Source organism: Tiliqua scincoides, chromosome 1 (genome assembly GCF_035046505.1).
Source record: "Tiliqua scincoides isolate rTilSci1 chromosome 1, rTilSci1.hap2, whole genome shotgun sequence".
NCBI lineage: Eukaryota > Metazoa > Chordata > Lepidosauria > Squamata > Scincidae > Tiliqua > Tiliqua scincoides.
The window spans coordinates 179,253,485-179,277,322 of record NC_089821.1 but is presented as its reverse complement, the minus strand read 5'-3'; the positions used below and the strand labels follow the sequence as shown (position 1 = coordinate 179,277,322).

Sequence of the window (23,838 nt, the reverse complement as noted above, 5' to 3'; positions counted from 1 at the left end):
GCCGCATTCTGCACTAATTGCAGTTTCCGAACCGTCTTCAAGGGCAGCCCCACATAGAGCGCGTTACAATAATCTAACCTCAATGTCACCATGGCATGGATCACCTTGGCCACGTCTGCACGATCCAAGTACGGCCACAGCTGGTGCAACAGCCGAAGTTGAGCGAAGGCCCCCCTAGCCACAGCCGGCACCTGGGAATCCAGGAGCAGCTGCGAGTCCAGGTGGACCCCCAAGCTGCGGACCTGCTCCTTCAGGGGGAGTGCAACCCCATTCAGCGCAAGCCGATAATCCAGCACCTGGATCGAGGATTTCCGAACCAGGAGAGCCTCTGTCTTATCCGGATTTAATTTCAGCTTGTTAGCCCCCATCCAGATCCTCACTGCCTCCAGACAGGACTCCAGGCCCTCAACTGCCACCCTGGAGTCTGGAGGAAAGGAGAGATAGAGTTGGGTGTCATCGGCATATTGATGGCACCCCACTCCAAACCCCCGGATGACCTCTCCCAGCAGTTTCATGTAGATGTTAAATAGCATGGGGGACAGAACTGAACCCTGTGGCACCCCGCACCTCAAGGGCCAGGGTGTCAAACAGGCATCCCCCAGCACCACCATCTGGGACCAACCCTCCAAGTAGGAGCGGAACCACCGCAAAACAGTGCCTCCAGCTCCCAACTCGGCCAATCAGCCCAGAAGGATACCATGGTCGATGGTATTGAAAGCCGCTGAGAGGTCCAGCAGGACCAACAGGGACATACTCCCCCTGTCCAGTCCCTGGCGTAGGTCATCCACCAAAGCGACCAAGGCAGTTTCCGTCCCAAAGCCCGGCCTGAAACCAGATTGAAAAGGATCCAGATAATCCGCTTCATCCAAGACCCTCTGGAGTTGAGACGCCACCACCCGCTCAATTACCTTGCCCAGAAACGGGATGTTGGAGACTGGCCAGTAGTTGTCTAACACAGTGGAATCCAGGAAGGGCTTCTTCAGGAGGGGGTGAACCACTGCCTGTTTCAAAGCACATGGGAACGTCCCCTCCATCAAGGAAGAGTTGACCACCCTCCCTGTCCACTCAGCCAGTCCACCCCGGGCAGCTCTTATCAGCCAAGATGGGCAAGGGTTAAGCAGGCAGGCAGATGGCCTCACACTCCAAAGGAGTCTGTCCACATCCTCAGGCTGTACAAGCTGAAAAGAATCCCACAACACCGGACAAGCAGTTGCCAAAGGGACATCGTCAGACATTGTCAATGTGGCATCCAAGTCGTGACGAATACATACAAAAAACATTAACTTCATTGCATCAAGATCATAACTGAGATATAAACTTTCATCTGCATTGGTTACCAGTATATTTCCAAGAAGAATTAAAAGTGCCAATGATGACTTATAAAGCTCTTATGGTTTGGGACTTGGATACCTGAAGGTCCAGCAAGGTCATCAAAAAATACTGCAGACGCCATTACAGTGATTATTCAATTGCTGAAGACGCATAATGAGGTATTTTCGGTTGTGGAACCTAGGATGTGGAATTTGCTCCCATTTGAACTTAGGATTTCCCTTTCCCTGTTGGCTTTTTAATAAGGAGTAAAGCCTTCTTGCTATTAGTTTCTTAGATTTTGCTTTTCTAATGTTTTCTGACTTTGCTGTTCTGTTGATCTTGTAGGTGTTGTATTTTTTGTTCTTCCTGATGTTTTCAAACCTTTTAGGTAGCAATTTTCAACCTTTTTCATCTCACGGCACACTGACAAGGCACTAAAATTGTCAAGGCACACCATCAGGTTTTTGACAAGGCACACCATGCTGCCAATGGGCGGGCTCATATTCCTCATAGGCCCTACTAATAAATGACCTTCCCCCAAATTACTGTGGCACACCTGTGGACCATTCAAGGCACACCAAAGTGCCAAGGCACAGTAGTTGAAAATGGCTGCTTGTAGGCATTGCATTTTGTGTATTGCCTGAAGTTTTCGAGTGCACTGCTAGTGTTTTATTTTTATACCACATGAATTGCCCTGAGCGACCCATGTGTATTATTAAATACAGTTGTGCGCCGTTTAACAATAGGAATCAGGACTTCGATCCCTGTAGTCAAACAGGGCTTGACACAATCCTGTCCCTCCGCATGGAAGGGGACACTCCACTCCCCTTCCTTCTGTAGGGTCATCTGAGCTTCCCAGAGGCAGCACATGTCTGCTCGCTACCTCTGCAGAGCTCAGACTGAGGGAAATCACATCTCTCGTGAGACTTCTGGTTTCATGGAGGAAACCAGAAATCGCGCAAGAGAGACAATTTCCCTCAGTCTGAGTCTTGCAGAGGCAGCGTGTGCTGTCTCTGGGAGGCTCAGACAACCCTCCAAGGGGAGGGGAGCAGAGCTCCCCTCACTTTTGGAGGGTTGGGGTGTGCACCCCTGATGACCAAGTGACCACACGTGATTGTTGGTTATGTAATCCCAGCGTAAGCTGGTAAGTCGCAAAGTGCACATACCTGTACTGTATTTTCAATAATTAGAATCAAAGAAAATATTTAAAAGTTGTGCAACAACATTATCAAAAACTAGCTGCTTTCTCAGACAGTACACAAATGTTTGCATATAAACATATACTAGAAGACATCTAAAAAGTATTGACTTCGATTCACTTTCAACATGCCTCAGAGATTGAACATGTCTATGGGATTTGCCTTTTCTCTCTTTGAACTTCAGACCCCTCAAGCCCTATCATGAACTGCATTCGAAAGTTTCCCCTGTTTCAGAACAGTGTGCCACAAGACACGGAGTCCACTGTTCAAGAAACACAAGTCTAAAGTTCTCTGGGTTGTGAGGAAGTAGCTTTCCAGCATCCAAAGAATGCACAATGCATTACACACACACACACACACACACACACGGATTATGATACATATTATGTACAGTGAAGAAGCATCTGAAAGTGACTGTTCCCCACTGCCATGCGCTAAGCACCAGGAACCTGGCAGCTGGAAATTGCCTGTTCTGCCCATTGGAACTCTGCATTGTTACACTTGTTAGTCATGGGTGTTTCCCTCCTTAATCAAAAGCTTTTAGGGTGGGACTTCATGGGAAGCCTACTGCCTGACTGCCTCTCTCAACTCAATGATTTTTAGTCCAGCACAGAAGCTGCTGTAGTTGCCAGGACCAGGGCCTGTGAGGGCTCCCATGCCTTTAAAAAGGCCAGGAAGGGAAACTTCACAAGGTGTAACTTTTCCCTCAAAATGCTATTCTCACAGGAGACCCTGCATCTGGCATAACCTCTTCCTGTGCTTCTTAAGGTCTTCTCTGACAGCAGGACACTCCCATGATTGCTAGAGAGAGCCCACTAAAGCAACAGCTGATATTTCATGCTTGGCCCATAATTCTCAATTCCCCTCTTGCCAATATCGAAGTAAAATCTTCTTAGGAGTTTTCCCCCTTCTCTCCCTCTCCAAGTAAGTCCCTTATAAATGCAGTACAATAGCTCTACGCAGCGCAATGAAGAATATATGTTGCTTTCTAAGCTGGCACAGCAACATTGTTTTATTTATAATATTTCTATTGTGTTCCATATGGCTTACAATGCCACCTGCTGCCCAACAAATTAATTATAGCAGATAAAAAACAAACTCAGTTGCATAAAAGCAATGTAAAAGCCAGTTAAACCAATTTGAAAGCCTGAAGAATTGAAAAGTTTGTCACCTTGTGGTAAAAGGAAAACAGATTTGCTGCCATTCCCCTCCTTATGAAGAGCATTCTTTACAGGCTGGGTGGAAAGACCAGCTCTGAGAAAGTCCTCTCAAAAGGCACACCTTTGATTAGGTAAAAACCTATGGTTTTAAAGGAAATTACCAGCACTTTAAACCAGACCTGGAAATGGACTGGGAACCAGCATTCCCTCTAACAATTCCCACCACTGCACAGAGCCCATCTATGGCTACATGGCAGGGCCTCCAGATGTTCGGCAATGACCTTTCATGTTCAGTGATTTTTGGGTAGCCAAGCTCTGAGCCTCCCAGAGTTTGGCTTCAAGTTGAGTGGCTGCACAGCTTAGGCCAGGGGAACAATACTGGAGACTAGTGCAATTGTTTCAACACTGGAGCCCTGTGGTCAGGCCCTGTTGGTACAAAATATGGCAGGTATGTTACTACTTGTGGTTTCTGCAAAAATGGGAGGGGGAACACTACCAGGCAAAGGAAAAAGGAAGGCAATGAGATCTCCAACCTGATGTGATATAAATATGTTCTTAGCGGCCAGATATATTTCAGCATATGATTCAACAGAAATTCTCGTTAAAAAAAACCCCACAGCTAGATATCTGCTAGACATTACATTTCCTATATCCATTTGTGTGTGTCCCTCCCTACTTCAGATTTCACTTCATGCATCTGATGAAGTAGTCTGAAATTATGTATACATCCACTAGGAACAGGACCTTTTCTGTGGTGGCCTTTCTATTTTGGAACTTGATAAAAATTGATGGTGTGTATATGCATGCATGAATGTCTTTTAAAAGACTGCTAATATGAGCTGCTTTTTTCCATCAGAATGAATTATTAGATTTGAAAGATTCTTAGGCACCTGGCCACAAGGCTAAGTAACCAGTATTCGCTCTCATGTTTTCAAGTTTGTGCAGAGCTGGCAATGAAAAATCCAATGCTACGTTATATGAGTTTTCAAGAGTTTTCCAGTCTTGCGAGTGAGCCTATGAATTGAAAGCCTCACAGTTCAATGCATGCAAATAAGATCAAAGACAATTTGAAAGGACATGAGAAAACTATATGAATGGAATCATTACAGCAAAAGATGGCAGCAGTCCTACCAGAAGTTAGATTACATCATTGCATCATGATTCTGTATGTGCCTTGAGTCATCATGGTGTACAAAGCACAAGGCTGAACTGACTCACTGGAAGTGGGTACAAAGCCACAGCACTGACAGCTTTTCAAAGCTGCATGTATTTTGAGGAGGTTTTCTTGTCCACAAGGGCTGAAAAATTACCTTAATATAAATTTCACATAATACACATTGCTTTTACTGAGTTAAATCATGTTGTGCATTTCATGAACGAGAGTGGACTTGGCACCTTTTGACACATTTCAAGGGCAAACCCTTTCTTGGTTCTGCCCTTGAACATTCCTTGTTATGAAGGCATGATGTAGGGGGGGGCATTTCTTCACAAGCATCAGTATCAAGCATGTTGGCTGTATATAGGGTTTCCATGGATGATTGTACTTGTTCACACATATTAGGCTGTTTTCTGCACTCCCGTTAAAGAGAAAATGTTTCATTTTATTTCCAGGTTTCAACCAACTACATTTACTCTGTTTTATATTGCAATACATACTGTATTTAAATAATTGCACAAAGCTAGACGTGCATGTATAGATTTGCCAGAACAGCCTAGAGCTCTATCACATAGAAACTGTGTTACAAAGTTCAGGTAGAGGTAAGCCTGCACCAACTACAGGTGGAGCCTGTTTTTTTTTGCAGATTTTACATCCACAGATCTAGCTCAATGTGTGTCCTCCAAACCAGACTTGGCCAGACATGGCCCCACCTGAGTCCTCTGAAGGGAACAGGAGCACAGCTCTGATCCCCTCCAGAGGGCTTTCTGAAGCCCACAGAGGCTGTGCATGTCCACCCATGGTCTCTGCAGGCTTCGGAATGACTCCTAGAGCCAAAACAATGTGACTTCCGGTTAGGCCTGGAGAAGCCCTGGATGTTCCCAGCAGCATTTTTTCAGCTCTAGGGGCCATTCTGAACCCCACAGAGGCTGTGGGCAGACACTTGCAGCCTTTGAAGGCTTCAGATAGCCCTCCAGAGGGAACTGGAGCACAGCTCTGGCCACCTTTGGAGGATTTATGGGGTTGAAAATCACAGATTTGCTTATCCACAATTTTTGGTATCCAGGGGGTGTCCAAGAATGAATCCCCCACTGATACCAAGGCCTCACCTGTATAGCTTATGCAGCAAAAGGAACTACAACCAGTCATCGTTTCCTGTGAGTGGCATTCACATTTTACATACACTTGACGTTTTAGATGTACACTGAAGCACTTGCACTTAAAGCCTGTAATGTGTGATCTGATCAGCAGAAAATTGCTGAACATCATTGATTTGAAGAAGCAGACAGTCTAGTTCCTTTTTTTCAAGAAATACATAATTTTAAATTTTTAAATAGCAGCTTAAAAAACTGAACAATTTATCATGCCTACACAGGCACACACAGTGACTTTCTGATGCATTCATTGCTTGTGGTGAACTCCTCAAAATAAATGAAAAGGAATAATATACAACAAAACAAATGATGGATTACATTAAAACAAATTCTTCACAGTGTAGGAGGGCAGTTCATGAATTATAAAGACTGTTTGCTTTAGGGACATGGGCAGTTTTAAAAAACTGAAAGCTCAGATTTTCCTGGTTTCAACAGCTTTTTTTTTTTATGAAAACACTTCATAAAATCACAGCTAGATGGGAAACATTCTGCAACTAGCACCATGCTTATCACTGGGCTGAACTGGATATTACTTCAACTTCCAAACACACCACACACACACACACACACAAACAGTGACAGGCATGCATGCTCATGCTGTGTGCTCATCCTGCCACCTTCCCTGTTACTTTCTGTAGGTGTACCATAGAGGGGTGGCGGCAGTTCATGTGTCAACAGCATTTTGGACAAACCAACCCTCCCAGTGCTACTATAGAAAATAATTGGGAAAGGAAGGGAGGAGCTAACATGTGTGTGCAGCATGAACATGCAGGCCTGCAATTGTGTGGGACCGGTATGGGGTGGTGAAGTATCATGAGCCCAACATATTGCAAGGATCCCTGCACCTAGGGTAACCCGGATGGATCCCTGTCTATGGAGGTTGGACCACTTAGGTCCTGACCAAACATATAAAAACCCATGTAGAAATCTGTTTTTCCCATGGATGAAACGTATGTTTGGATGTCAAACCTATGTGGGTTTCTGTAGCTATGATTTTTTCCCATGGAATAAGCCAAGTACCTATTCCATCCAATACTTCAGGGTCAACAAGTAGATTTTTAAAGTATGGCAAGAAAATGTGAAAGGATTATTGACAGCACCAGAGAAAAGACTAGCACAGCTTTCTCCATGGCTAGATCCTCAATTGGAATGAATGCACAGCTACATGTCCCATGTTGGTTGACACTCTCAGATGTGATCTTCTCTTACACATACTGCACTTTTGGTCTGGGCCTCAAAGTTGAGGGTGGGGAACAGACCTTGCAACTAAGTGCCCAAGAGCTTCACTTCCCACTAGAAGTCAAATGCTTTGATTATAAATGGCTTGGTCATGTCGTGAGAATGGATGATGGCCGGATCCCAAAGGATCTCCTCTATGGAGAACTCGTGCAAGGAAGGCGCCCTACAGGTAGACCACAGCTGCGATACAAGGACATCTGCAAGAGGGATCTGAAGGCCTTAGGGATGGACCTCAACAAGTGGGAAACCCTGGCCTCTGAGCGGCCCGCTTGGAGGCAGGCTGTGCAGCATGGCCTTTCCCAGTTTGAAGAGACACTTTGCCAACAGTCTGAGGCTAAGAGGCAAAGAAGGAAGGCCCATAGCCAGGGAGACAGACCAGGGACAGACTGCACTTGCTCCCGGTGTGGAAGGGATTGTCACTCCCGGATTGGCCTTTTCAGCCACACTAGACGCTGTGCCAGAACCACCTTTCAGAGCGCGATACCATAGTCTTTCGAGACTGAAGGTTGCCAATACAATACAATACAATCATTCCTTTGAGAGAAAGTAAAGGGATACAGTCAGACACAGTTGCAGCGGGGACTAAATCAGCTCTTTTTTCATTTCTGGTCACCATTGTTTTTGGTGCATGGAACAGATTTAGCACTCTCTTGCTGTGTTGCAGATTGTAGCCTGGTTCCTATGACCCTTATTGCTGGGAGAAGCCTTGGAACATCTACATGCTCCCAACACTTTTGCTGCATCACTCAGTTCTGGATTCCATTTCCTGGTTTTGCTAGAGCAGGGGTGGGCAAACTTTTCACTTTAGGGATCCTGGACCTTTAACAATTGTATAGAAGAGGAAATTTCAGCCATAGATGACAAGCTGCACCTCTGAAATTCCTTCTTCTACACAATTGTTGTAGGGGCCGGGGGGGGGGGGGGAATTAATTTACATTTAAAATGTGAATACATTTACATAAGTTTACATAAGCGAATATATTAAAGATGAACTTATATGAATGAACGAAGGTCTTGCAATAACTCAAGGCCTATAAAAGGCCTTGCACAAAGCAAGGCTGGCCATTACTTTGCTGCTGCTACTGCATCACAGATGTGAAACAAGAAGCAGTGGAGGGAGCCCTCATCCCACAATTCACGGAAGAGGTCAAACAGTCACCCTCACGCTGAGAGCAGTTGCGTCGGGTCAGTATGGACTCCAACAAATCTCCACAGAGCCAGAGGCTCATTGGGGGCTCCCTGAGGACTGCATTGAGAGGCCTCAAGGGCCGCAAGTGGCCCCAGGGCCGGGGTTTGGGCACCCCTGCGCTAGAGTATAACAGAATCCCAGGATCCAGCTTTTATTTATTTATGTGTGTGTGAGTGCGTGCATGTATACGTTATATATTTCCTTCTGGAAACTCATTCCAGGAGCTCCTGAGGTATACACATTTCTTTCCTCTTTACAAGTAAGTTGCCCTCTTTCATATGATTAAATATGCTTGATTAAACTTATTCTACTGATAAGATGAAGGAGAGACCAAGTACCCTCTGCAGGGTTACTAGAATGGTTCATTTAACATTTCAGAATATCAAACTGGTTTAAGCTTGTTCTGAATTGGACCAAACCACAGTCTAAACTGGATTGAAATATCAACCAATAGAAAAGCTGGCAATTGATAGGAATGGAGTATAATGCTGCGGGGGGGGGTGTGACTATTCATAGCATTGATGGGCAACACAGTAAGAATAATTTGAAGTGCATGATAATTATGACAAGACATGGAATTATTTTCAACTCTGCTTCTTCCTCCCTTTCTCTCTTCCCAGTATACATTTAGACAGTAAGCTCTTCAGGGCAGGAATTTATTTTATGTTGCTCCATTAATTTCTATGTATTTTGATGATGATGATGATGATGATGATGATGATGATGATGATGAAATAGCAGTAATATGATGAGAGAAATTATAACAGGCAATTCAAAAATTAGTGGTCATCTGTAGGTATGACTGCAATCAAAAGAGAGATCCTATTCTTCGAAGTGCACTCAATATATTAGCTCCTTAAGTGCTACTTTAACTTCCAACACTAAATAATAAGCAGTACTTCCCAGTGGTATAGCAGGAGTCTGCAATGAGACCTTTTCTGTCCCGATAAGAAAGCCTAAGAAGACAAAGCTCATGAGAAACAGATTCTGCACGTTAATTGAAGACTTGAGGAATCTGAGCAATTTTGTATCTGCTACGTTTTTGTGGGGCGTAGGGGATTCGTAATCTCACTCTCTTAAAAAGATAATTTGTATTTGACTCAACTCCTTTCAGGCAAGGTCATCCTGGGGGGGAGGGAGCATCCTTATTCTTCCTAGTTGGAAGCACTCAACTTGATGTGTGTAATGAGAGAACTTCAGTGTATGTTAAGGGTGGGTAGCTCAGAGGCGTCTGGGGGGGGGACATGTTTGAGACATAGATAATTATGCATGGGAAGGATAGAGTGGATAGAGAGATGCTCTTTTCCCTCTCACAAAACACCAGAACCCAGGGGAAATCCTCTCAAATTCAGGGTTGGGACAGTTAGGACAAACAAAAGAAAATACTTCTTTACTCAGCGTGTAGTTAGTTTGTGAAACTCCTTGCCACAGAATGTGGTACAATCTTCAGTACAGTAGGTGTACTTGTTAAATGCTGTACAAGATGCCTTGGACTGGATGCTAAACAAAGGATTCTTGCGGGAATGTACGTGGAGGCCACCCACGGAGGACCCCCTGGATCCAGGACCCGCGACCGGAGGCTGCCCTCGGCGGAAGAAGCCTGGCCTGGCACTGCTGGCCATATGCAAGGCGGGAGTGAGCGTATCTTGCTCTAGCCTTGAATATAGTGACTTATGGACTTCCAACTCACCCCATGTAACCCCCTTGAACGGACCTACATACCAGACTTGAATGCTCTGTGTTTGAGACTGACAATACTCTCTCACTGTATGTAACTGTGTTCTGGGATCTTATATTTGCTATCCAGTTGTTTTTCTGTTCATGAAACTGAAACATTTTCTAATAAAAAGTTATTCTGTGCCAGGGTAACCCTTGTTTGAAATGAGACAGTCTGAATTCTCTGTAGCCTGTATAAATAATACAGATTCAGCATATTTGCATTAGAGGTCATGCCTTGCTATCCACTGGGGTTCCGTTCTGTAATTCCCAGTAGATTAAAAAAATCTGTGGATACTGAATCAGTGGAAAAATAGCTTTAAAGACCCACTTTGAGTTTTCCTGCTCCTCCATTATCGCCCCAGAATGTATTGGTGTAGACGCTACACTGCATTCAGGCACTAGATGGAGTGAATAATGAAATCTAATGGAATGAAATTATATTTAAAAGTGCGAAGGTAGGAAATTTGGTGCTTTTTTTGCTTGTCACAAGGCATTTAAAGGTGAACCTTGGTATCAGTGGTAGGTCAAATCAGTGGAAACCAAATCAGAGTATACCAAGGTCCCACCTGTACTCATTCTGCTTCTGCTAGTCATGGGGAGAAGACTATAGGGAGGTTATAAGATGTACACCTGATGGAAGTACACTGTAAACAGCATATAAAAGCTGAAATTTTAAAGACTTATGTATTAGCATTGTTAATTTTTGTTTAATTTTTATTTATTTTCAGATCCTTCAGCTGATTGAAAATGTCAACAGTAGAAGAAAACTGTGTGTTCTGGCTCACAGAATTAAAGACCATAACAGCTGTGAGAAAAAGATTCACTGCTCATTACAGGAAAGATACACCACATAGGAACTCAATTAACAACTGGACGAAGACAAAGAAACTGGGTCGTTAATGTCAAACCCATGATCTGGGAAGCCACAAATCAGGGAGAAGTTGGAAAATCCATTTGTAAATGTGTCACAAATAATGGCAGTTAGACTGAAAGTTAAAAAATATTGCTTTAAAATTAAGATTTCAACTTGTATATGCTGTTTACAATGTGCTTCTATTAGGTGTACATTTAAAGTTTAAAACTGCATGAGGACTTTATAACCACACTGTATTCTTAATAGCACAGGGCACCGAGACTACCTCTGACAACCGGAAAATTAACTGGAGAATCTGCTTTCTCTAAGTTCCGAGATTTCATTTTTGCCAATACTTTCAAGCTTTTTTGTTTCAAACTTGAAAGACTGGAAACTTGCTCATAAATAGAAGCCAAGTTGTGGCCAGTACCATATCCTGCAGCTTTTCTGTGGAATGTTCACATACACACAGCACCATGCGTAACAGACTCGAGTATTCTCCCTCATCTATTTTCTGTGGTAGATCTTGGCCTCACTCTGTCCTCTCAACGAGGATGATTCAAGCTTGTGGCATACCTCCAGTGGCCAAAGAGGATGGTACCAGTAGCCAAACGCATATCAAGTCTCAGTTCTTCCTTGGGAAATGAGACACACACAAAAGACAAACATGCTCCCTGAGGATGTGACCATAGAAAAAGTGTGTTTTTGTGCTCTTTACTCATTGAACTAAAAGTGAGGAGACAAAAGCTGAAATCCAGTAAGCACCACTTCACAATCTTCATTCATTCAAATGACGCCTACATGAATAACATTCATTTAAAAGGGTTATGCACAAGTATTGTAAACAGAAATTTGATCATCGTTTGTGTGTGCTCCCTGTGCAGTACCACTACCTATTCCATATAAGTATTGTGGCTGCAATTGCACAGATTGTATTTAACTAGAAGATATTATGCATAAGTAAGATCAAAAAATGTTCACGTTGTATAATATGCTTAAAGTGCGAAACATTTTTTTCTGCCACACAGAGTTTCATCTGAGTTGGGTGATAGTTGTTTAAAGTCAGGGAACCGATGTGGAAAAATGGCTACATACAGGAAGAGATGGTCCTGTAAAGAAGTGGGGACAGTTACCATCTAATTCACGTGGAACAGTGTGGCAGGAAAAAAGGAAGAGTAGCCTGGCCTCAACCATTGATCAGAGGAACAGCTGCAGGGGTCTGTTCCTTCCTTCCTCTTCAGAAAAAACTCAGCTTGCTCCAACTATTCATTACCTGGGAACTGTGAACGTGATGGGAAATACCTTTGTCACAAAAATGTATTTAATGTTTTTAAAATGTCTTAATTTTTAATGTTTAATTGTTTAGCTGCCTTATGTTTAAATGTTTTAGCTGCCTTAAGGTGTGCTGCTTGAAGTAGCAGGGTCTCAATCCAAAAATAAACAAGAAATGTGCTATGGTTCACATGAATGTGATGGAATTTGACACTAGTTCTCCAATATTCAAATTGCAGCATTCATTCCACAGAATGTAAAAGGGCCTGTTCTGGAAGTCTTTCCTAACTGCAGTAAATGTGCATACATATTGCAGTTAGAGGTTTGAAACTAGACTTGGTGTAACACACTCATTTAATTTTGTATGTGGAATCTGTTAATGGAGGGAGTACTCCTTTTGAGTAATAATAATAATGCTTAGCATTTGCATAATGATTTCTGAATCTAGAAAGTACTTCACTCTCCATACATATCATCATTTCCACATTTCAATAAGGAAGCTCAGGAAGTGCCTCAGTCTATCCAGGGAGTTCCTAGCAGAAGAGATGTGAACTGAGGAAGTTCTGATTCACAACTCTGTCTCTTAGCCATTACACTACATCAGCTCAACTCTTTTGTGTGTGGGTTTTAAATTCAATTCTTTTTGGCAGCTTTCTTTACATTCATCAAACCAGGAAATGTTATTAGAGGCTACAGACGCACAGCTTCATCTTTGTAAGTATTTGATCTTCACTTTCATGTTTCTACGTGCACACTAGAAATAAAATGGAGAGGAGAGGTCATGTCACATGGTTCTTGTGATAGGTGGAAACCTGGTGCCAATACCTGTCTCAGCTGCAAGGTTCACTGTTAATGTCCTGCAAGTAAAATTTATACATTTAGGTATCTGTAAAAGCTTTGCTGTTGACCATCTCATTCTGAAATGAGTACTCTTCTCTCTATTTATACCCATATATCTACATCACAAGCATATGCGTGTGTGTGCATGTGTGAGACAGAAGGAATGCACCTGTGAACCATTTTGCACAGGATCTGTTCTATTTGGATCTTCCACATACACTTCTTAGTATGATCAGACACAAAAAAAATTCCCTATATACATTTAGATTGAAGTACATGTAGATGTGACTTCAGAAATTTATAGAATATCCCAAAGGCAACATAATTAGTTCTAAACATAAAACATGTTATGTTGTCTGCAGTGCTATCCAGGATGGGGAGAGACTAGAAACCGCTCTTTAATAGTTTCATTTTCCAAAAGGAGGCTTGCACAAAGCTGGAGGCTTCCTGTGGCAGCTTTCTATGATGGGCATAGTGTTTCCAATTCCCCAGTGTTGACTTGGGAAGATCACATGCCTTTTAGGCAACAGGGTATGTGCACTGATGGTGCATGGAGATGCTGCACTTTGGACTGATGCATGTGGTCAGAGTTTTTATTAAGCTAGTGCATGGCAGTGGTCTCTTTGCAGGAACTGGAATTGGCCCAGATTTTTACTGATGTCAACAAACAACGCTCATTGTGAAAAGGGTTGGAACTAAACGTGAGCAATTCATGTCAGGATTTTTCAAAAGAGAGTGAAAACTAGTAATGCCTGGCATTGGTATAGAGCTGTAGGGTATTCAGATTGCTTCATGTTCATTTGCTCAGCAATCCACAGGAAGCCAACAAAACCCACTCACATCATCAACAACTCTGCCAAGTGGACCTTTTACTGTTTTAATTATTTGTTGTGTTGTTAATTGTGAAAGCTACTCTGGTTGGTTGAAGAATTAGGGCCAAAATGCTTTAAACAAACAGCCCCCTACAACCCTGTATTTGTATTCCCATCTTGCTGATGAGGGTAGATGGAACTGAGGCTTAGAGAGAGTGTTTTCTTTATGACAATCTAGTGAGCGCATAGCAGAGGTCAAACGTGTACTAGACAATTCCTGAGTCACAGTTCAGTCTCTTAACCATTACGCAACACTAGCTGCCCAACCTGTAAGAGCAATTAAGGCACCTGGCACATATTAATTAGCATAGTATTCAAAATGTAGCCATTGGAACTGTGTTGAATTGCACCACTCAATCAAGGGCGCAATCCTAACCTCTTATGTCATTGGTTTCCAGTGGGACCAATGGGACATGTGCTGCCTCCTGCAGTTGGGTGTCACTCACGGAGGCCTCCTCAAAGTAAGGGAACGTTTGTTCCCTTACCTCAGAGCTGCAGTGCCCTGATGTCAGTGCTGGAAAGCACTGGCATAAAGGGTTAGAATTGCGCCCCAAGTTTCATACATCTTAAAATACTCCCCAGTTATATCCTGTGACACCATTATATGGCACAGCATCGAATACTGAGGCCAATCCTATCCATTTTTCCAGCACCAGTGCAGCAGTGCCAATGGGGCATGTACTGCTTCCTGTGGTAGGGAGGCAGTCACAGAGGCCTCCTCAAGATAAGGGAATATTTGTTCTGCTATCTTGGGACTGCATTGTGGTTGCGCCGGTGCTGGAAAGTTGGATGGGATTGGGCCCTAAGAGTACCACATCAAGTTAATGTTTAATGTCCCTGTACACCACTGGGGGGGGGGGGCTGACCAAGTCCTTCTGACATCTTTGCACAGGGAAACAGTGTATCCTACTCTAAAAATGTCTGCCAAAGTCAAGATGTCTTGAGTCAGTTCACTCATTCAGTTGTTGCATACAATGTATCAAAATAAAAGAAGTTTTGACATCACTCATATAAGCAATTAGTTCTTCTAATATGGCTGTGCTGTGGAGGGATTGCTGCCAACTGGCACTCTGGAGCTCATGCCGTAACAGAGCTCTTCATTCTCTGTCCTCCGTCGAGTGCAGCTGGTACTTCATTGCCTCTTTAGGGCCTCAAAGGCAGAAACATGATATTTCAACTCAGTAAATGTTTAATGAAAGCAGACTGACAGAACTAGGGGGTCCTAAGAGAAGGGAAAAAACTGATATTACACTGGAAATCGATGGGAATGTGTTTTGCATTTTAATTATGAAATGCTGGCAGGACTAGCATTTAGAGACTTACACTGAAATAAAATCCCAGTAAGCTCAGGCAAGAATCATTCATGTTCTTGGCTTCTATGCCTGGTAGAAGCACCCTAAAACATTGAAGTCTATGAAGGAGCCCCCCCCCCAACTAATCTCCAAGAATGAACCTGTGAGAGAACTGAATCGCATGCTGAGTTCAATATACGAGTATTTATGAGTTTTTCTGAAAAACACAAGCGATAATGCAGAAAACTGCATTCACCAATGGGGAGGGGGAAGACATCTACAGACCACAGTTCAAAGAAAGGCACTTTTCCACTTTGTGGAAAAGCAAAAGCAGTGCTCAGTCAAGTCTTAATCATGCTTAGGTGGAAATAAGTGCGATTTAATTCCATGTTAGGGGTTTAGCACTGCTGATACTCCCCCTCCCCCCTGGTGTGTCCTGGTGGTGTTTATTTTTAAAGGAAGAGTAATGTTTTTAAATAAACCATTTGTGTAATTTAGATGATTCACTCATACAGATTTTTGTCAAGAACTGCAAGTGCAAATTGTTGGAAACGGGGTGGCCTTGGGCAGATTGCTCGAATTAAACTTGCAAGTTCATATTCTGTGTCACCATGCTAAAAATGGCAGGCATAAAAATGATCCCAACACTGTCACACCGCAATTTACAAAAAATTGCAAAGGGATGGGGACACAGCAGTGCACTCAACCTAATTAAAGTCAAAGATGACAAGCAATAGGAAACTGTAGAATACTGAATACAAAGGTTTATTATTATTCCCCCTTGTTCCAGGTCAGTTTGATCCTGTTATTTGGAGGAGGGTTTAAACTGCCTCTGCTTTGACTTCCTTACAGAAAAGGCAGATTCATATGAAATGCACCAAGACAGAGTCATGACTTGTTTAAAATGCGAAAACTTAAATGAATTTTATACTATGAGAAGCATTTTTTTTCTATAAATCATAGTAATTTGCTACTAACAATGTAACCACCATTTTTTTCTGGGGGCAACAATTTGAGGCCTTTTACTGTATAAAAGCAATCTGTAGCCTCCTACGTTGTGAATGAACCATATTATAGCATTGATGCATCAATCATCAACATCACCAACCAGTTGCCTTCTTGTCTCTCCATAACAACTCAGAGCTTGACTTTGTTTACATCCCATCAAGATTTCCTGTGTCAACTATTCAATGTTGTTGTTTTTTACTCTGTCTTGCCTCCACTATGAAGAAGATTTTGTGTTCTTTTAAACAGAAGATTATCTTTTTATTATGCCTCTCATAATAAAGACAACTAAAGATGGAGCCTGGTTTACGTTTTCCCCTCACTTGATGAAACTTTGTGGCCAATACAGGAAATAAGTTGACTGTAGGGATTTACAATCAAAAGATAGCAACTAACAGACAGCCTAGGAAAGTTTTTGATGTTCGGTTTCTGCACAAAAATGATTTCAAGGCAATCTCTACACTTTGGGATTAAAAAATAAAATCACAAATGTTTTGCTTGCCACCATTTTTGTTTCTGAAGTTTGTACTACAGCTGCAGGGGCCTATTGGATGTTTAAAACAGACTGCAGTAGTCTAGTATAGTGGTTCTCAAACTTTTCAGAGACCCTATAGCAGTGGTTCCCAACATTTAGGAGCTCAGGGACCACTAAGGCAAAATTTGGAGATGGCAGGGACCACATGCAACCCCCCCACCCTCGCACACAAAAAAAAAATTGAATTTGTAATACATAAGAAGATTATTTAATAATTAATGTGATGGTTGTGCTTACATTTGCTTCACTAGCTGTGAAAGTCTTGGGTTTACAAGGAATGCATGGAACACAAAATCATTTCCCCCCAACTCAGAGGTTTTCACACCCACCCAAATCAATCCAGTCTCTTTTCTCCCACACAGCCCTTGCCTCTTTTAAGTGTGGAAAAACACCTCAAAAAGGGAAAGGGTAAGCACAAGGGGATTATAGACAAGTCATGCAAGGTAGTTAACTGAGCCAACAGAAAGCACACACATCCCTCCACAGCTCCTTTTGGTTACATAGCCCTGGCCCTGCTCCCCCCACTTGTGAGTCCAGAGTCCTTAGCAAAGTGTTTAACACAATTTAGGCAGGTCGGTCCTGAAGGAGAAGCATCAGCTCAGAACAACATCTCAGAATGGCTGCTGCATGTCTCAGGAAGAAAAGGCCTTTTGGTGTGCACTGCAAGGTCATTTTTTTTTCTTTTTTCACCAGAGATATCACAGACCTCCTGGGGGGTGATGCGGACCACCAGTGGTCTGCGGACCACAGGTTGGGAACCCTAGCCCTAGAGGTTGCTGCCTGATTTATAAATGTCAAGGAGAGCAGCTATAATGGGACTGGGCAGCAGTGCTCCCCCCCCCCAAGTAGCAGCTTGTTTAAACCTTGATGCACATAGTCTATCACAGATGCACAGCCATCTGCCCTGTCAGTTTCGTGAACCACCAAAAACTGGATCACGATCCACTAGCGGGTCCCAGACCCAAGAATCACTGGTCTAAGTGGATTTCAACAAGAATCTCACTTGATAAAGATATGTAGTATGCAACAGACCCCTCATGCCTGGCAGCATCCCTGCAGGCTCTTTTGAAATAGTGGAAACAAAATGGGAGTAAGTTATTTAGCCTCTTCTCCTAATAGATGCAGTATTTGGCATAATTAACTCTCTCATCTCTCGTAGCAAATCCTCAACTCAGAAAAAGCTAAGGAAGCTAAAGTATTTTGGTCCAACCCAAATATTCCAATCCTTCCCCCTACTAACACACATATCAATGCTGTAATATTTAAGAAAGACTATTTCAGTTCTTATTATCAGCTTAATGCTGCAACCCATGGGAGATACACTAGGGTGGAGTAAAATCTAGTGGACATTAAAACAAATAGTCATCAACCATTTATAGTGTACCTGAGTTTTGGTAAACGTTTCTTACTGAAACTAAACTGAATAATAAGAGTCTCATTTTCCACCTGCCTGTTAATATGTCATACTCGCAGTTGCCAACCTTTGTACTCTCTTGGACTCCAGATCAGGTTTACAGGCCATTTTATGACTTAATGATTTCAAGAACTGAGAATTTAGCCTACTTTCCAGAAAAAAGTCCCTCTGAACACTAGCTACAAATTATGAAACCAACCTATGCTACAATTTAGAAACACTATGCGCTAATTATTAAAGATTTCATCTTCCTAACAGACAGAAAACCCATCATCTATTATTTTAATTCTTTAAAGTATCTGAGAACAGTTAAACCTTCTATAAGAACTACATACACCTCTATGGGCATTCCTGCATATGAGATTTTCTAGTATTAAGGGTGCTCATATACTAATGACACTAAAAGTCCACAACATACATGGCACCCACATACAGCCTGATGGGATCATTCGTCTGTCAGTACAGTAGGAAATCCTTGACTTGACTAGATGGTGCAATTGACACATGGCAAGACATGATATTCCAAGAAATTCCATTCCCTGAATAATTCACAAACTTTCCAATGAGGCCACTCCTGCAAGTAAATCCCTTGGTCCACTGCCCACAAAAGTTTAACACATTGATGTTATGTACTCAATTTGCATTTCTAAGAACGCTTGCATCTCAGATTTTGCAAATTAGTGCAGGAAAATACCCAGTACATCAACACTATGTCATATTTTCATAGGAATACTTCTGATCAATACAGCACTATATCAATACTGCTGCTTTTCATGGGCAAGTGGCCTTACAGGTTTATTAAAGACTCAGCACTTTGGGTATCAAGTCAACAGTGGCCAAGATCTAAAGATACATACAAGTTTATGCATAGGTTTTGCACTTGGGGAGCAGAAACCATTGTTTGTTTGAATGGATGGTTTATACACCAAAGGTCTTCAACAAGGGGTATGGACAGGATCTCAGTTGGGTCACACCACTGCAGCCACCACCATAATTTTCTTTTGAGATGTTTGAACTACACACTACACACCTACACTGTTTGAAGAGAAGCCAAGACTAACAGCCCAATCCTATCCACACATTCCTAGGAGTAAGCCCCATTGATTCAAATGGGAGGGACTGACTTATGAGTAGACATGCATAGGATTGGGCTGTAAGAGTCCTAAATAAGATAGATCCACTGGAAACTGGATTTTGGCCAAAAGTCCATCTTCAGTGGGTTCCTTCAGTGTCTCTCTCCTCTGCAACATCTCATGTCCTTTTGCTCTCTTTCAAAACAATGCACATTGTTGCCATGCCATGTCCTTCCTCTTCTTTCAATTGAGCTGAGAGGAAAGAAGGGGCCAGACAACACAGTAGAACTGCATGCTGATTGGCCACTATTAGGCAGGAAGAGAAAGCATGGCCAATTCCTCACGCAATCCTCTCACCTGTTGGATTCCCATGTTTCAGGGTAAGGTGAGTGCCAGTTGTTGACAAACTAAAGGGTACTCAGTCTCACAAAACTCCTTGTTGTTCGTTTTCTTTAAATTGCCAAGCAGTACACAGTGCAAGCAGTGAGAGGGAGAAGAAAGCTGTTCAAGTTTAAAGCCTTCCTGGATCAATGGAGCTGGTTTTCTAGCTCTTTGGATCCTAGCCAACACTCTTACTAAACTTTATGAATTTATATACTTCAATCAGTTTTATCTACTGGAAAAACAGACATGAGAGAGTCAAATCCTTAAAAAGCCCTAAAGCAACGAAAACTATACAATAGCATCAATGGAGCTTGGTCTCACATAAGTCATACATGCTTCTTGACTTTACTGTCACTTCAAAATCACAGCTTCCCCAATTTCCTTGCAAAAATTTAAAGCATAGAGAAGAGGGCAGCAGATATAATTGTTCACCAATCTCACTTTTATTTAATATCCACTACTGCAACCGGTTGTTAATACATTAATTGCTAAAAATCACAGCTAGTAATTCATAGAGGTGTTTGTTACAGCCTAGGTCATACTGAACACAATGGGTTTACTTCTGAGTAAAATAACACCGTTTTAAACAGCTCTATTAAATAATATCACTCTTATTTCCATGGTAAATCCAAGGAAGAGTACAGTACAGTACAGTATTCACATTTCATGGTTTAGCTCCTAGGCTGGGACTTTTTGAATATTTGTGATCTTTTGTTCTCATACCTTGCTAACTATGGCTGCGGTTTTCAAACTCTCCGGGGGCTTGAAACCCGCACTAAGTCTTTGCAGTGGCGGGGGGGGAGGCAGCAGGGGCAGGGGGAAGCAGCGACGCAATCCCCCGGATCGCGTCGCATAAGGGGCTGCAGGGACTGGGATGCACTCACCAGTCCCTGCATCAGCAGTCCCTGTGTGCAGGGAGCCCTGCATGAGCGCCTGCAGGGTGCCCCAGGTCAGGAAAATGCAGGCGCTTGCGCAGGGCTCCCCGCTCACAGGGATGGCTGCTCAGGGACTGGTGAGTGCACCCCAGTCCCTGCAGCCCCATCAGAAGGGAAAGCAGAGCAATCGTGCTCCGCTTCCGCTTTTGCGGAACGGGGCGCAATTGCTCCACTTTCACTTTTCCCAACCTGGGAAGCCCTGCAGGTCCTTGCGCAGGGCTCCCCGCACCCCCCGGAAGCTGCAGGAGGCTTGGACAAGTGCACCCAAGCCCCTGCAGCCCCCCTGAGCAGCACGATCCACTGCCTTCCCCCTTCTCCTGACTGCCCCCGCCCCTTAAGGGGGCAGTGGCCAGGACCCACAGGCTGGGGCGTCGCGATGCCCCAGTCTGAATACCACTGAACTATGGGATGAAACTACAGCAGTCATTGCAATGCTCCCAAAAATGACTTTCTGGCCCAAGACATTCTCATGCACTTGCCAAACACAGAGTTCAGCCATCACATTGCAAATTCCCATATTCCATTTCCATTACAAATTTATGTTAACTCAGGAGAAGATGTGCAAGCTCACAATGTTAATGGCCAAGACCCATACAGGGAATGCTTCAAAATACTATGGATGAGGAACACTCAGGACAGACAGGCTATTTTTATAGAATCATAGAGTTGGAAGGGACCTAATAGGTCATCTAGTCCAACTCCCTGCCTTAGGCAGGAAAGCACTTTTTCAGCACCTTTCCCATGGTGACAGTAATATGGGCCACATCTCAGTGTTTCATCTGCATTCTATCTCATTCCATATCATGTGCATGTGTGTTTGGATACAAAGAAACATGCATGCACCATCTATTTAAGACTTCAGGTATGTGTCATACCTATAGAGATGCAAGCATTCTTCCCACACCTAGAATATGCACACCTCCCTTTGGAGGAAATGCCCAAACTTCAGCTTCACATGTTGAACAGAAGTGCAGAAAGAAAAAGGGAAGAAAAAAAGGTGTGACAACTTTTGGCAAGTGGGCAGGGAGGGGCAGAAAAAAAGGAAATATGAATGTTCACAGCAGCTCTGTTCCTCTTCATACATCTGATGAATAGGCTCCCGCCTATTTAAAAACAAAATTCATTCAAACTACTGCAGGACTCTGCCCTTTTATTGTAGAAGACAAGCAAGCACATACCTTCTTGGTAGAAAGCACAAGGAAGTTTCCACAAAATCATGGCACTCTACCTGTTCCCAAAAGCCACAAGACAGACTATGCCGTACCTCAACAAGGAAGTCAACATTTTCCGAGGGTACTTCCTCTCCGCTTTCATTTTTTTCTTTCCTCTTTCTTGCCAATTGATTACTACATTAGGGGCTCAGGACTTGTCTCTTAACACCTGTAACTCATGTTTCATTCTCTTCACCACATTCTGAATTAATTAGCAAGTGGCATGTTAATTTAATGAATGAGGCAGGCAAGATAACAACCACTGTGTGCAAATAAAGTGCGCCACAGCCCCCCATCAAAGCAACCATGGCTGTCATTAAACGCTTTAACTTTTCTGATGTCAAACTTCTGGAAGAGCAGCTACCCACCACACCACACCAAGGCCACACCAAAGCATTATTTGTACTTTGATGTACCGCACCATTTTTTAAACCTTTTGTCCTCCCTACATAAACACAATGAACACTGCTCCACGAAAACAGCCTCCCTTCCTTAATTTGAAGTCAGATAATTGAGGTAAGGAAATTAGAAGCAAGTTCAACCAGAAAGGACAATTGCTTTTTTTCCAGAGTTAGAAAAGTTCTTATCAGGTCAAAAGTTCTGCCACATCTCCCAGCACTTCCTCCAGCCTGCAATTACAGCACTAAAAAAGTTCTTCGGCAGGTGAGTAATTACCCTTTGACTAATTTCCACCCCGAAATTTTGTATTCAAGGGTACGGGCTGGAGCTGTGATCCTATGCACACTTTCCTGGGAGTAAGTCCCACTGAACACAATGAGGCTTCCTTTTGAGTAGACACGCATAAGATTGGGCAGGGGATCCCTTCACACATGCACCTGCCTGTCCTCCCTGCACAAGATATCAGGGCAGCCTTTTTTGTTATTGTTGTTCCTACCAAATAAGGAGGACTGTGGAGGTGAGAGGGGCGCCTCACTGAAGGGAGGCTGTGCATGGAATAGCTGGACTTCTCCACACCAAACTTTGGAGGAGTTGCTTCTTTTTTCTCTAGTCCTTTCTTTTTTCTCTTGCTTGCTTTTCAAAATGGGACAGAAAAATACAGCCCGAACTCCAGCTTCTAAACCCGCCAGGGGAAAGGCATTCAGGTGAAAAGGGAAGCAAGGGGGGAGCCCCGGGGGAAGAAGCAGCCCAGGAGGAGTCGGCAAAGCGCTGGGCAGGGGGGCCCAAGAAACTTGGGATGCAGAACGGGGCGAAGGCGCTGAGAAGCGGGGGAAGGGCACAGGCAACGGCGGGGCGGGGGGAGCGCTGCCCGGAGTTACCTGCTTGCCGCTGCCACCGCCGAGCTCCGTCCCCAGCTGATGCCGACTCGGCCCGGGCGCTGCGCTCTGCCTGTGGCTCCCAGCTCCGCCCCAGCTGAGATTCCCGGGAGCGCGGAGTGCGGCGGGCGGGGCCTCCGCTGACGTCAGGAGCAAGCCGAAGGCAGAGCTGCTATTGCTGCCGCTGTGCGCTGGCAGCGGCCGGGGAAGCAACTTGCCCGGCGACTTGTCAGCTTCCCACGCCGAGGGCTACTGAGCATGCCCACGCGCCCGACGGGGCATGCTCCGTAGTGGGCGGTGAAACTCAGCGCCCTTTCCTGACCAGGTCGCAGGCTGCCAGCCGATGCCCACGTGGATAGGCATGTGGTGCACTGTGTTGGGTGGCACTTTCTTCTTTGTCGACAAGCATACGACTCTGCCCGTAGCCTTCCAGCCTGTGCCCACTTTGCTACGCGTGGATCCCACTCTGCTGGATGTCACTTCTCGAAGACACGCATAGCACTGTGCTGCTAGGCTGCCAGCCTATGCCCTCTTGGATAGGCATGTGACTCTGTTGCTAGGCTGCCAGCCTATGCCCACTTGGCTATGCGAGGGTTCCACCCTGTTGGATGGCACTTTCTTCTGTGCAGACACACATAGGACTGTGCTGATAGGCTGCCATCCTTGCCTCACTTTCTTGGGAGTAAAGCCCCAACTGGTACTTACTTTTTAGTTCTTCAAATGCATAGGATGATGCTGTGAGACCAAAGGA

The 23,838-nt window shown here is 43.9% G+C and overlaps 1 protein-coding gene across 3 annotated transcripts in view; it reads right to left on the bottom strand.

The window, feature by feature from the left end:
- MYO6 (myosin VI) overlaps nucleotides 1-23,173 on the bottom strand; it is a 126,669-nt gene extending 103,496 nt beyond the window's left edge. For all 3 annotated transcript variants that reach the window (XM_066612453.1, XM_066612454.1, XM_066612455.1), the window contains exon 1: nucleotides 23,091-23,173. The gene's annotated coding sequence lies outside the window, so the exon portion shown is untranslated. The remainder of the gene's footprint in view (nucleotides 1-23,090) is intronic.
- Nucleotides 23,174-23,838: the final 665 nt, after the last annotated feature.